Raw genomic sequence first — 13,774 nt, 5'->3', positions numbered from 1 at the left:
ATAATCAAAATATTTTCTCTAAATAAAACCACAATTCTAGATAATAGGCAAAGTAAAATCAAATTGTTAATTCAGCAAAAAAAATTAATAAAAAGCTAACAAATTACAAGGAAGGACTAACGCACAGTCTTTTAAGACTGGTATTACTGACATTTTGGACTGGATGATTCTTAGTTGATAGAGGCTGTCCTGTAGGATGGTAGGATGCTCCTATCATCTGAATATAAATTCAGTGAAAATCTTACTGTAACAACATAATGAGTGATTTTGCTGAAATGAAGGCAAGCTCTCTGATTTCTATCTACTAGAATGATAGAAGCATCCCCCCAAGTTGTGACAATCAAAAATGTCTCTAGACATTGCCAAACGTCCCCTGGGGGCAAAATCACCCCAGTTCAGGACCACTGGATTAAAGGAACTGGGTTTAAAAATAGAAGAAAAAAATTGCAAAAGTAGACTGAAGATACAGAAAGTTAAACTGTCTTCAAAATATAAAGCAATAGCATGAGGAGCACTGTTATTAGTTCTTTATTTTTATTAAAAACAAAACTAAAGGAAATGGACTTAAGTTATACAGGGAGCATCTAGAGTACTCATAAGGAAAAACTTCTTAACTCCTAAGGTTTATTACAGCCAGGAAACCTTGAGGCCCTTTCCTGGAGATAATTAGAATGAAAAGGCCGTGATATGACTCAGAAGATTTGGGACTAGAGTGTGTAGGTCTGACAGACCTATCGAGGGCCCTTTTTAGCCTGAGACTCTCTCCCGCCCTGGAGCCTGAAAGACTCCTTCAGAAGGAAAGCACTTGAGTCATAGTTAATGTCTCCCTCTGGACTCAGGTCCATGTGATGTGACCAGTTTCTGAATGCACACAGAGCAAGCCAACAAGGCTAGCAGGTTTATGGCCCTTCCTTGTTGCTTGTGTCCCTTAAGGCCAAGGTGAGGCTGTGAACTAGTCTTCTCTTCTGTGCCCAGGGTCAGGCCTAGCATCGGCCTAGTGCCCGTGCTGAGGCTGCCAGTCCAGAGTGGAGCTCTGACCAGTAATGGTATTCAACCCAGATCAGTGCGTCTATAGGGTCTATCTCAGCAAAAGTAAAGGCAAACAGAAGAAATCTGAGAAAAGAGAAAGAAATAAGTCGTCACAAATTACTGTAAATCAGCAGTCCTCCAAAATGTGGTCCATGGGCTTCTGGGGGTCCCCCAAGAACTTACGAAGGTCCACAAAGTATAAAATAGTTTAATAATATATTAAGACATTATTTGCCATTTTTACTGTGTGAAAGTCTATTTTAAATTTTTACCTCTTGTTCTTTATCTATAACAATGGATTTCAAACTTTACACTTTTAAATTATTTGCTCTGATGGTATAAAAGCAATGGAGAATAAAATGGCTGGAGCCTTAGCACAAATCAAGACAGTTGATGATTTAAGCCACGCACTCACAGTGGAAATTACTGGTGTTATTACATTTTGACCCCTGAGTCCACATCTTTCTAATATTCTGTGTTGTCTCAAAGAAGAGCACTTACACAACTGAGTTGTGAGCTGAACTGACTGCCTTTTTTTTTTAAAACCAGCTACTTTCACTTTATTTTTCTCATATAAAACTCTGTGATCGCTACAGCTGGAGCCTGGGTCCTCTGCACAGAAACTCTGGTGTGGGCCTTTACAAGATGGTCAGTGAATTCCTGATATGGAGACTTGGTGAACACTGTCTCTTTCCAGAAATCAGGAGTGAGATAACTGTAGGTCTTGGGAATGGCATCAAAAGCGACCTTGGTGAAGTTGCCCAGGGTGGTGGTGCAGCCCCTGGCAGAGGTGTAGCAGTGGTCAATTCCAGCCATCATCAGTAGCTTCTTGGGCATAGGGACTGAGACAATGCCAGTGCCCCTGGGGGCAGGGATGAGGCGCACCAGCACAGAGCCACAGTGGCCAGTCATCTTGCAAGGGACAGTATGGGGCTTGCCGACCTTGTTCCCCCAGCAGCCTCACCGCATGGGGATGGTGGAGAGCTTGGCCAGAAAAATGGCCCCACAAATGTCAGTGGCTACCTCCGTTGAGCACTTAACACCCAAACACCATTTCTACTTTAACACCATTTCTACTTGAAATGATGAACAAACTATGGTTTTCAGACTTGAGTATCTGGCAGACATTTTCTTAAAAATTAACGAAGTGAGACTGTTACTGGCAGCACTGACAATCATAAACTTCAGTGAACTGACAGTGATTTCAAAGCAAAAATCAAAATTTTAGAAAACTTGAGATTGACAGCTTCCCAATACTTAGCATTTTTTCTTATGAGACTGAAGGTGAGATTAACAAATATAATTTTTGACAATGTATAATGAAATGTGTCATAATTTGGAAGATGTACCTAACACAGCGATTCAATATTTTCCAAATGACCAATGCATGATGTTAAAAAAAAAAAAATCATACACAAGTTAATGATCCATTCAAACTATAATTTTAATGTAACAGTATGAAAAGTTATTGGTTTCACATCCTACATTGTAACTAATCTTTAATAAACTATCACTTGAGTTTGGGTGTAGTACCAAAGAAGACTATCCACAGTTATATGATAAGGCTATTAAAATACTCCTGGTTTTTCTAACTACATAGCTATGTGAGGCCAGATTTTCTTCATATACTTAAACCAAAACAATTTATCATAACAGATTAAATGAATAAGTAGATATGAGAATCCAAACATTAGAGTCACAAAAAATGTAAAACAGTGCTTTTCTTTTCATTAAATATTTTTTGTTTATGAAAAGTTATTTCTCATAAAAATATATTACTTATGAGAACGTAATAGATTTATTGTTGTTATTTTAAGTGAATTAAATATTTTTAAAATATTTCAGTTTTAATTTATAATGTAGTAAGTAAATAATGACAGATGCAATACACATATAAACAAAGCCTCTTTGAGTCTCAATTTAAGAGTACAAAGTTTTAAAACCACTGTTACAGATAAAGAACAAGAGGAAAAAAATGTAAATAGCCTTAAAAAAAACTGCAGTGATATATAAATAGGGGAGAGTTTCACCTTTTAAAAGTTATGAAAATTCAGCAACAAAAAGAAACAAAAAGGAAAACTACCGATACACAGAACAACATGGATGAATCTCTAGAGAATTATGCTGAGTGAAAAAAATCCAACCCCAAAAGGTTACATACTCTGATTCCACTTAGATAGCATTCTTGAAATGACAATTACAGAAATGGAGAACAGGTTAGTGATTGCCCTGGGGGAGGGGTGAGCTGCCGCGGGAGGGGACGTGGGTGTGGCTATAAAAGGGAACAGGAGGGATCCTTGTTAATGGAAATGTTCTGTATCTTGACTGCATCAATGCCAATATCCTGGTTGTGACCTTGTACTACAGTTTTGCAATATGTTACCATTGGGGGAACTGGGTAAAAGATAACTGGGATAGCTTGGTATTATTTCTTCATAACTGCATGTGAATCTACAGCTATCTCAAAATAAAAAATTTAATACTGAGAAAGCTATGAAACAGAAATCAAGAGAATGTAGCATGACTCTATCAAAAGTCTAGACGTTATAAATCCTGCCTACCAACTCAAACTGATTAATGATATCTTTAGACTACTAATATTTTTTCATATCTTAGGAATAAGAACTATTTCTCAAAGCACCCATTAATTCATTACAGTCCTCTGACATGCCACATACAGCTAGGTAAAGAAGACATAGAAACGAAAAAGGAAATGGAACCTGTCCTCCAGGTATGCACAGTGTTGTAGGGATGACCAAATGGCAAATGGATTCTCAGGACACAATCTAGAATGTGTAATAACAGAAGTACAGACCAGGTGGAATGGGGGCATAACTCCATAAGAAGGCAGGTGGGCTTAAGGAAAAGGTGACAACTGAGCAGAGTCCTACAGGCTGAAGAGGTTGCAGGCAGAAAACTGAGGAGAAAAGGGCAAAATACACAGCAGGATTTTAAACAAGAGAGGACATCATTAGGTTCTGTGTTTTATAAAGAAATATGACAACACTTAGTTGGGAGGCCAAGGGAGAAACAGGGCAGGTGAGATTTTGGGGGGCAGGGGGGATAGAAAGAATCAATTAAAAGTGATGTTTTGGGCTTCCCTGGTGGCGCAGTGGTTGAGAATCTGCCTGCCAATGCAGGGGACACGGGTTCGAGCCCTGGTCTGGGAGGATCCCACATGCCGCGGAGCAACTGGGCCCGTGAGCCACAATTGCTGAGCCTGCGCATCTGGAGCCTGTGCTCCGCAACAAGAGAGGCCGCGATGGTGAGAGGCCCGCGCACCGCGATGAAGAGTGGTCCCCACTTGCCGCAACTAGAGAAAGCCCTCGCACGGAAACGAAGACTCAACACAGTCATAAATAAATAAATAAATAAATAAATAAATAAAAGAACGTGAATTTCTAAAAAAAAAAAAAAAAAGTGATGTTTTGGAGGGAGAACTGATAAGACTTGCTGGCCTCGGACAGGGGTCAGATAGTAAATACTCAGTCTTTGCAGACAATATAGGGTCTCTGTAACAAATACACATATACGCTTGTTTTAAACAACCACTTAAAAATGGAAAAACCATTCTTGGCTCACAGGTCTCTGGCCAGATGCTGACCCCTGACCTGGGAGGTAAGCAATAAAGGTGAGGAAGAGCCTGCTGAGGTGACACCCAGGTTTCTGGCCTAACCTAGTGGATAGGCTGAGATGCCACTCACAAAGACTGTGGACACAACACAAAAGACAAGGACTTCTGACTGGTGGTAGTTGAGAGTGTGCGGGAAGAATAAGTCAGTTTTACATGACTCAGGTGGAACTGTTAAATAGAGTGCTGGACGTATAAATATGGAGCTCAGAACAGAGGTCTGGGTGGAGATAAAGATTCGGAAATCATCAAGATACTAAACAGTTAAAACTGTGTAAATGGCTGACAGCCAAGGTGAGAGTGTCAAGTGAGAAGAAAGTTGGCTACGATCATGGGAAACACTAGGGTTTGGGGGAGGAGACAGAATGAGTCTGTGAAGAAAACGCAAAGAAGAGACAGACAGCAAGTATATTTTAAAATGCTAAAGGACAGCAGAAAACTTAAGTTGTGGGCCTTCATTTAATGCCCAGGAAAGAATGCTAAATCACAGATGTTTCAGAAAGGCAGCAAGGGCTGCCTAAGGACAGACAATTTCTATGATTCTGGTAAACAAACGTTTGCTATAATTTTCAAGAGGCCAAGTGTTATAAGGCCTCTTCCCCAAAACAAAGGTTTGCTCCTGGCCTAGTTATGCTACCATTTCCAACCTGGCACCAACCCATTCTTCATAGAAACCATGCATAGGAGAAGAAGCCAAATGCTATTGGGGAGTGCTTATTCCTCATTTCTGAAGTCCCCTTCTGTGAACAGAGCCCCACCAGTTGTAACATCTCTGGCATTTCTTTGCCACTTAGATGCTTCTATCCTGGGGAGGGAAGCAACTGATCTGATTGGCAAATTTGGGAAAAATAAATGGTCCAGTTGTGCCCTTCTTCCTCATATGAGTGAGCTGCCTATAGGAAATGGGTTGGGTGGAGGCTTTGTATACCACATACTGCCTTCTCTAATCCAGCACTACTTGTGACCAGGGGGTAGGTCTGCCTAATTTTGGAACTTAGTTAGCAAGCCAATTTGGCTCTAATATTAAGCTGCTTCCTTTACCTTCACCTTTATCAATAATAAAGGTAATATTATGGCCCCCATTTGCTAATCTTTTAGTTTTTATTCAATTTATTCAAAACTTGGGTGGGGGAGAAAGGTGCTTTTATTGCTCTCCCCTCCCTTCTAGATCTTAACACCAGGTTTAAGTAAACAACAACCTAACTTTAGATAAATATAATCTAATTAATCTAATTTAGTGTAATCATAGTAAAATAACTCGACTTTTAAACAGGTTGTATTAGTTCCCCATCTTCCTTTTAGATGGAAGTTTCTCAAGTATTTTGATGATGAGGGTGCTGCACTTCTCATTTGTTATAATATGAAACAGGCGAGAGACTACCACCATTAAAGATATAATTACAGCTGAAATTAATTCCAAATGCTCCATCCACTTTCAGATTGCAAGATTTTGGAAAAAATTTCCAAGAACTCTTAATATCATCAAACATAGTCAAGGAAACCATAGCACACATCTATTCTTAAGAAAAACACATTTCCAAAATACCCTCCAAGTACTTAAATATAATTCATAAATATTTATCCCTGGTCACTTTAAAAATACTTGAGAAGACAAATTATTTGAATAAATGAATTTAGTGATTGCATGCAAATAATCCCACACTATTATACACTACATTGTGCCATTTTTAGTCTGAGGAAGGAAAAATACACACTCTGTAGAAAAAGGAAACGCAAACAAAATTGGGCTAACCATTTTTAAAGACTGCTTCCTATCTGGGGTCTGCCTGTTCTATGACAATCATGGGACTCAATCAGAAAAATAAAATGGCCTTGAAGCAGTACCTCAAGTGATTAGCACTACAATGGGCTTCACCAATCACTGCAGACCCTGTCCGAGGATCAAGGCCCATCTCTTCTACTGTTTCCAATATCCACTCTACATTCAGGATAGGTTACAGAGATTGTGTTGGAATAACCATACTGAATGAGGATGGGTCAACACCAAGTGGTAGGTGGCTACAGACCAGGGTAATCCAGGAAGAAATGGACCTGCAGTGGGATGACAGGTGGAACAGCTAGAGCAGGGTGCTACTCAATCTGTAAGCTACTTGACAGGTACTCAGTCTTGTCTCTTTACAGCCTGAAGCACCCAGCACAGAGCTCTACATAATAAAGATAAGTGGCTGTATTTGAAGATTTTACATCTTCTGGATTATGTGCTGACTGCCTGGGACAGACTTAGGGGAAAGCCTAAAAGGACACTTAACCATTTAGTTCTGCCCAAATGAAAGCACGGAATGCCCTACGTTGCTTTATTTATTGGAGCTCACACACAGAATGGTACATGCCTAACCACTTACTGGGTGCCAAGAGTTTTCTTTGTTTCACAGCACACTCTAGCCAAGATGCTGACACTGGGCATATTCTCAAACTCTCAACTGTCTCCTAGAGCTGCTCAGATCTGATTTAATACTGTCAATGAAGACTCACAGCACGAGAGAGGCTGGCTCAAGATGCTCTATGAAAAGCAGCCACTCATGGAAATGTTAATTTGCGGAAGGAGACACCAAATATTTTCCATTATTTTAAATACTGGCAGCACTACGGAGAACCAGCAACCAACATTTTAAGCAAACTAATTTTATAGCCTTTCCAGCTTACAGAATTGATAAATCAGAGCTCTAATTTTCATTATCTGGGAAATGGCAAAGATGGATAATGGAACAGAGGAGACTCAGAAACAGTGCAGTAAATTGGAAGATCCTTCAAAACAGAGCCTACATTCATTTTCTTACCCGTCAGAGGGTCTAGCAGCAGTGCTTTGACCACAGCATTCAGTAAATGTTTGCTGAATCAAATTGTTGTGAAAGCATTCTCGGCTCACCACCAACCCTGCATGCCTTGAGTTTAGCAACCCTTAACTCTCTCCTAGCAAATGCTTTCAGTTCTGCTTACAGCAAAATATTTTTTCTAGGAAATATATCTTAACTTCATAATATATAAATGAAAAAAACCAGAATCTCCTTTGTAAAGGTATATTTCTTTTAAAAAGGAGCCATATATTACTCAGCAAAGTTTGACACGACTATGATCTTAGTCTGGGGGTAATGTCTGTGTATCAGCCTGTGATGGACATCTCAGTGTTGAAGAGAAAAGGAAGACACATGAGGATGTTAAAGTAGAGTAGATCCAAGTTTGCGATTTTTTTAAAAAGTTTTGCTTTGTTTATACGGACTGAATGAAGACAAATGAGAAATATTTTTTGTTAAAAAGAAAAGGGCAACCTAAGCAAAGCAGGATAACTATAACTGTGTTATAAGGACTCAAAAGAGCAAACATCTGTAATGCTGCCATACAGCTGCATCCATAAATGCCTATTCCTAAAGGACTAGTTAAACTAAAGTTTAAACTAGAAAGACAGATGCATCTTTTAAATTCCCAGTCCTAGATGTATGCTTAAGTTATTTATGAATAATTAAAAGGCCTAGGTTCCAAGGGTCACAGAGAATTGAACTCCCATCTACTTACAGCCAAAGTCATTCACGGGGCTGCCAACAATAATATATTCTCTGTGAGGCTTTTCCTGGCAAACCCTTTCCCCAACCCCTCCCCTATGTTGCCATGGCATTTTCTTTTCATACCTCTATTATCATTTACCTCAACATAGAATCAAACTTTAATTTCCTTTTCATTACAAGTCAGCTCCTGATTAGACTATGAGCTCTTTGTGGACAAGAACTGGGTCAGAGTCATTTAGCTATCCCTACAATCTACTAAAATAGTAAAGCAGTTAATAAAAGTTTTGTTGAAAGAATGAAATCAAAACTTCTGAGACTATCATTTTACAAATTTAAGGCTGCTCACTGAAAGGAAGACCTCAAGTAACTCAAGGTATTGAAAAAAATTGTTAACACATCCTATAGCCACATATTGCTGCCTATATCTTTAGGCAGTCAGCAACTGTCTCATGCAGAACAATGTTTGACCTTAGTAGGTGCTCAAATATTTACTGATCCAATTAATACATGTAGAACACTGTAGGTGTTTAAATACATATATATATATAAAGAGAGGCAGGGTTGGGGAGAGGTGGGGGAGAGAAAGCAAAAGAGAGAGAGAGGAAATATATATATTATATACTACAGAATTCCCTAGATCTGTTTTCAAGATACGAACATGTTAAATAACATATATGGGAAAATTATGGAACTTTCTCATTTTTAACCAAGACTTGGACAATCTTCTAGAGTTGATTTTCAGAAGTGATAAAGGAATCATGACACAGCAAAAAACCAGTCTGACTACTGAATTTCTCACAAAGGAATCGGATAACTTCATTCATAGAGGTGACAAGTTTCTACACCAAACTGCAAAAGATTTCTCACTTTAACAACTAGCAGCAAATGTCAACACAGAAGCTGAGTTGTATTGTCCTCAATGGTGAAAAACTGAAACCATTTCCACTAAGATCAGGAACAAGACAAGGTTGCCCACTCTCACCACTATTATTCAACATAGTTTTGGAAGTGTTAGCCACAGCAATCAGAGAAGAAAAAGAAATAAAAGGAATCCAAATCGGAAAAGAAGAAGTAAAGCTGTCACTGTTTGCAGATGACATGATACTATACATAGAGAATCCTAAAACTGCTACCAGAAAACTACTAGAGCTAATCAATGAATTTGGTAAAGTAGCAGGATACAAAATTAATGCACAGAAATCTCTTGCATTCCTATATACTAATGATGAAAAATCTGAAAGTGAAATTAAGAAAACACTCCCATTTACCACTGCAACAAAAAGAATAAAATATCTAGGAATAAACCTACCTAAGGAGACAAAATACCTGTATGCAGCAAATTATAGGACACTGATGAAAGAAATTAAAGATGATACAAATAGATGGAGAGATATACCATGTTCTTGGATTGGAAGAATCAACATTGTGAAAATGACTCTACTACCCAAAGCAATCTACAGATTCAATGCAATCCCTATCAAACTACCACTGGCATTTTTCACAGAACTAGAACAAAAAATTTCACAATTTGTATGGAGACACAAAAGACCCCAAATAGCCAAAGCAATCTTGAGAACGAAAAATGGAGCTGGAGGAATCAGGCTCCCTGACTTCAGACTATATTACAAAGCTACAGTAATCAAGACAGTTTGGTACTGGCACAAAAACAGAAATATAGATCAATGGAACAGGATAGAAAGCCCAGAGATAAACCCACGCACATATGGTCACCTTATCTTTGATAAAGGAGGCAAGCATATACAGTGGAGAAAAGACAGCCTCTTCAATAAGTGGTGCTGGGAAAACTGGACAGGTACATGTAAAAGTATGAAATTAGAAAGAAAAATAGAAAAAAAAAAAAAGTATGAAATTAGAACACTCCCTGACACCATACACAAAAATAAACTCAAAATGGATTAAAGACCTAAGTGTAAAGCCAGACACTATCAAACTCTTAGAGGAAAACATAGGCAGAACACTCAATGACATACATCACAGCAAGATCCTTTCTGACCCACCTCCTAGAGAAATGGAAATAAAAACACAAATAAACAAATGGGACCTAATGAAACTTAAAAGCTTTTGCACAGCAAAGGAAACCATAAACAAGACAAAAAGACAACCCTCAGAGTGGGAGAAAATATTTGCAAATGAAGCAACTGACAAAGGATTAATCTCCAAGATTTACAAGCAGCTCATGCAGCTCAATAACAAAAAAACAAACAACCCAATCCAAAAATGGGCAGAAGACCTAAACAGATATTTCTCCAAAGAAGATATACAGATGGCCAACAGACACATGAAAGAATGCTCAACATCATTAATCATTAGAGAAATGCAAATCAAAACTACAGTGAGGTATCATCTCACACCGGTCAGAATGGCCATCATCAAAAAATCTAGAAACAATAAATGCTGGAGAGGGTGTGGAGAAAAGGGAACCCTCTTGCACTGCTGGTGGGAATGTAAATTGATACAGCCACTATGGAGAACAGTATGGAGGTTCCTTAAAAAACTAAAAATAGAACTACCATACGACCCAGCAATCCCACTACTGGGCATATACCCTGAGAAAACCATAATTCAAAAAGAGTCATGTACCAAAATGTTCATTGCAGCTCTGTTTACAATAGCCAGGACATGGAAGCAAACTAAGTGTCCATCATCGGATGAATGGATAAAGAAGATGTGGCACATATATACAATGGAATATTACTCAGCCATAAAAAGAAATGAAATGGAGGTATTTGTAATGAGGTGGATGGAGTTAGAGTCTGTTATACAGAGTGAAGTAAGTCAGAAAGAGAAAAACAAATACAGTATGCTAACACATATATATGGAATCTAAGGGAAAAAAAAACGGTCATGAAGAACCTAGTGGCAAGATGGGAATAAAGACACAGACCTACTAAAGAATGGACTTGAGGATATGGGGAGGGGGAGAGTTGAGATGTGACAGGGTGAGAGTGGCATGGACATATATACACTACCAAATGTAAAATAGATAGCTAGTGGGAAGCAGCCACATAGCACAGGGAGATCAGCTCGGTGCTCTGTGACCGCCTGGGGGGGTGGGATGGGGAGGGTGGGAGGGAGGGAGATGCGGGAGGGAGGAGATATGGGGATATATGTATATGTATAGCTGATTCACTTTGTTATAAAGCAGAAACTAACACACCATTGTGAAGCAATTATACTTCAATAAAGATGTTTAAAAAAAAAAAAAAGAAGCTGAGTTGTTACTCCTTCTTGGAAGCTAGAAGATTTTTAAACTTATTAGTTTCACAATAAATATAAAAACATGTAAAAACAAAATCTTTTTAAAAACCAGTATTCATCTGATATCTATATAACTTTTAAAATAGTAATTACGAAAACAAGTATAAAAGCAAAATCTCTAAAGAGACCAATGTTTACCTGATATTTATATAATAACTTTTCAAATCATAATTATAGTTCCTTTAAAGGTGGAGTAGGGAATTCCCCAGAGGTCCAGGGGTTAGGACTTGGCGCTTTCACTGCCATGGGCCTGGGTTCAATCCCTGGTTGGGGAACTAAGATCATGCAAGCCACATGGAGGGAGGGAAGGAGGGAGGGCAGGGAGGGAAGGAGGGAGGGTGGGAGGGAGGGAGGAAGGAAAGAAGGAAAGAGAGAGAAAAAGAGAGAAAGAAAGAGAAAGAGAGAAAGAAAGGAAGGAAGGAAGGAAGAAAGAAAGAAAAAGAAAAGAAATCTATAAAGGTGGAGTATAGTTTTATAAAAGAGAGCTGAATCTCAAGCCACTATTTGGTAAAAGGTAACCCTGAGAAGTCAAAAAAAGGGTCTGACAGTCGACAGTGAGGCTACACAATCTTTAATCGCCACCTACATAAAGGGTTAAGAGCCTCATCCTTCCCTTAGAGCAGGGGTCCCCAACCCCCAGGCTGCGGACGGGGTCACACAGCAGGAGGTGAGCAGTGGGCGAGCAAGCCAAGCTTCATCTGCCACTCCCCATCACTCCCCAACACTAGCATTACCACCTGAACAATCCCCACCACCCCACCCCCCACCATCTGTGGAAAAGTCGCCTTCCACGAAACCGGTCCCTGGTGCCAAAAAGGTGGTTGGGGAATGTTGCCTTAGAGCTTCGTCTCCAACACACTGGAAATAGTGACAAAACAGCAGACCAAGGGAAGGGGTCCAACAGTTCGGATGGTGGAATTCACAAGCACATTCTCTTCCACCTTCAAGTGTCCGGTAGGCTAAAAAGGATATTACCAACCACATAACATCGCCTTGGTTTTCAGTAACAAAATGTCATTTAGCAAGTCACAACAAGACAAAATTCTAAAATGTCCAATATACACTTAGAGATTTACTTTTACACTGTAGAGGGTGGTGATTTTCTTATAGGAGACATGTTTAGTAACTCTCTTTACTATCTCAGTAATTAACATACCTCTTGGATAAGCTGCAATAAGAACCGATCACTTACAAACTCTGGAAGAGAAAAACGATCACGTTTGCTAAAAACTAAACTATCTTCATCACTAAACTTTTTTCCTTGATTAATAAATAAGGAAAAATGCCTTTGAGACACTGGCAATCTTCATTAATATGTATAATTTAAAATTTATTACAGATCCAGTAAAAGTATAATTATAACATATATCTAACATTACTTTCTTCTTTTATTTAATGGAGTATGACTACTTTTAGTAAAAACGTATTCATTTGTTATAAATGTAGGGTGTGTGTTATGGGCTGAATTCTGTCCCCTTAAAATTCATACATTGAAGCCCTAACCCCCGGTACCTCAGAATGTGACTGTATTTGGAGACAGAGCCTTTAAAGAGGTAAGTAAGTTAAAATGAGGCCCTTAGGATGGGCCCTAATCCAATCGAACTGGTTTCTTGTTAAAAGAGGAAATTTGGACACATTGAGACACCAGGGATGAGCACACACAGAGAAAAGACCAGGTGAGGACACAGTGAGAAGGCACTGTGTGTAAGCCAAGGGGAGAGACCTCAGAAAAAATGAAACCTGCTGACACACTGACCTTGGACTTCTAGCCTCCAGAACTGTGAGAAAATTAATTCCTACTGTTTAAGCCACCCAGTCTGTGGTCTTTGTTAGTCTTTGTTACAGCAGCCCTAGCAAACTAATGCACACAGCAAAAAGATGTTCTCCAAGTGATCAAGAAGTAGTATGGCATAGATGGCCAGCTGCCCACCAGAGTTTCATGTTTCCCATCACAACTGGTGCTGGAAAGCAGCTGACAAATACAGAATACATTTCGTGCCCTCCCACCCCACCCCCCACCCCACATCTAGGTTGGTTCTCACCAATCCAACACACCATACCCACTTTGGGCTAAGATTAAGAAGTTCTGTTACCCTCTCTTTTTGTCACCCTTTCCCTTTCCCAGTCTCCTGGCTGGATATCAACCCCCAGGACATCTGGAAGCCATGTATGAACAATGGAGGAGCCTCCATCATCCTGAGTCTCTACATGACCTCACTGAGCAGCTTCCTCCATTCGCTGTCCAACAACAGGAATGTCCATTTTGGACTGTGTTATGCCTCTGAGATTTTGGATTTGTCTGTTAAAGCATCAA

At 39.3% G+C, this 13,774-nt stretch overlaps 1 protein-coding gene and 1 pseudogene across 3 annotated transcripts in view; both read right to left on the bottom strand.

Moving 5' to 3' along the window:
- DIP2B (disco interacting protein 2 homolog B) overlaps nucleotides 1–13,774 on the bottom strand; it is a 236,204-nt gene that overhangs the window by 157,657 nt on the left and 64,773 nt on the right. The gene's annotated exons all lie outside the window — the stretch shown is intronic.
- The window catches only part of LOC118901951, a 54,835-nt pseudogene continuing 42,645 nt past the window's right edge, over nucleotides 1,585–13,774 (bottom strand).

This window comes from Balaenoptera musculus, chromosome 10 (genome assembly GCF_009873245.2).
Source record: "Balaenoptera musculus isolate JJ_BM4_2016_0621 chromosome 10, mBalMus1.pri.v3, whole genome shotgun sequence".
In the NCBI taxonomy this organism is placed as follows: Eukaryota; Metazoa; Chordata; class Mammalia; order Artiodactyla; family Balaenopteridae; genus Balaenoptera; species Balaenoptera musculus.
This window is presented reverse-complemented; position numbering and strand designations above follow the sequence as displayed.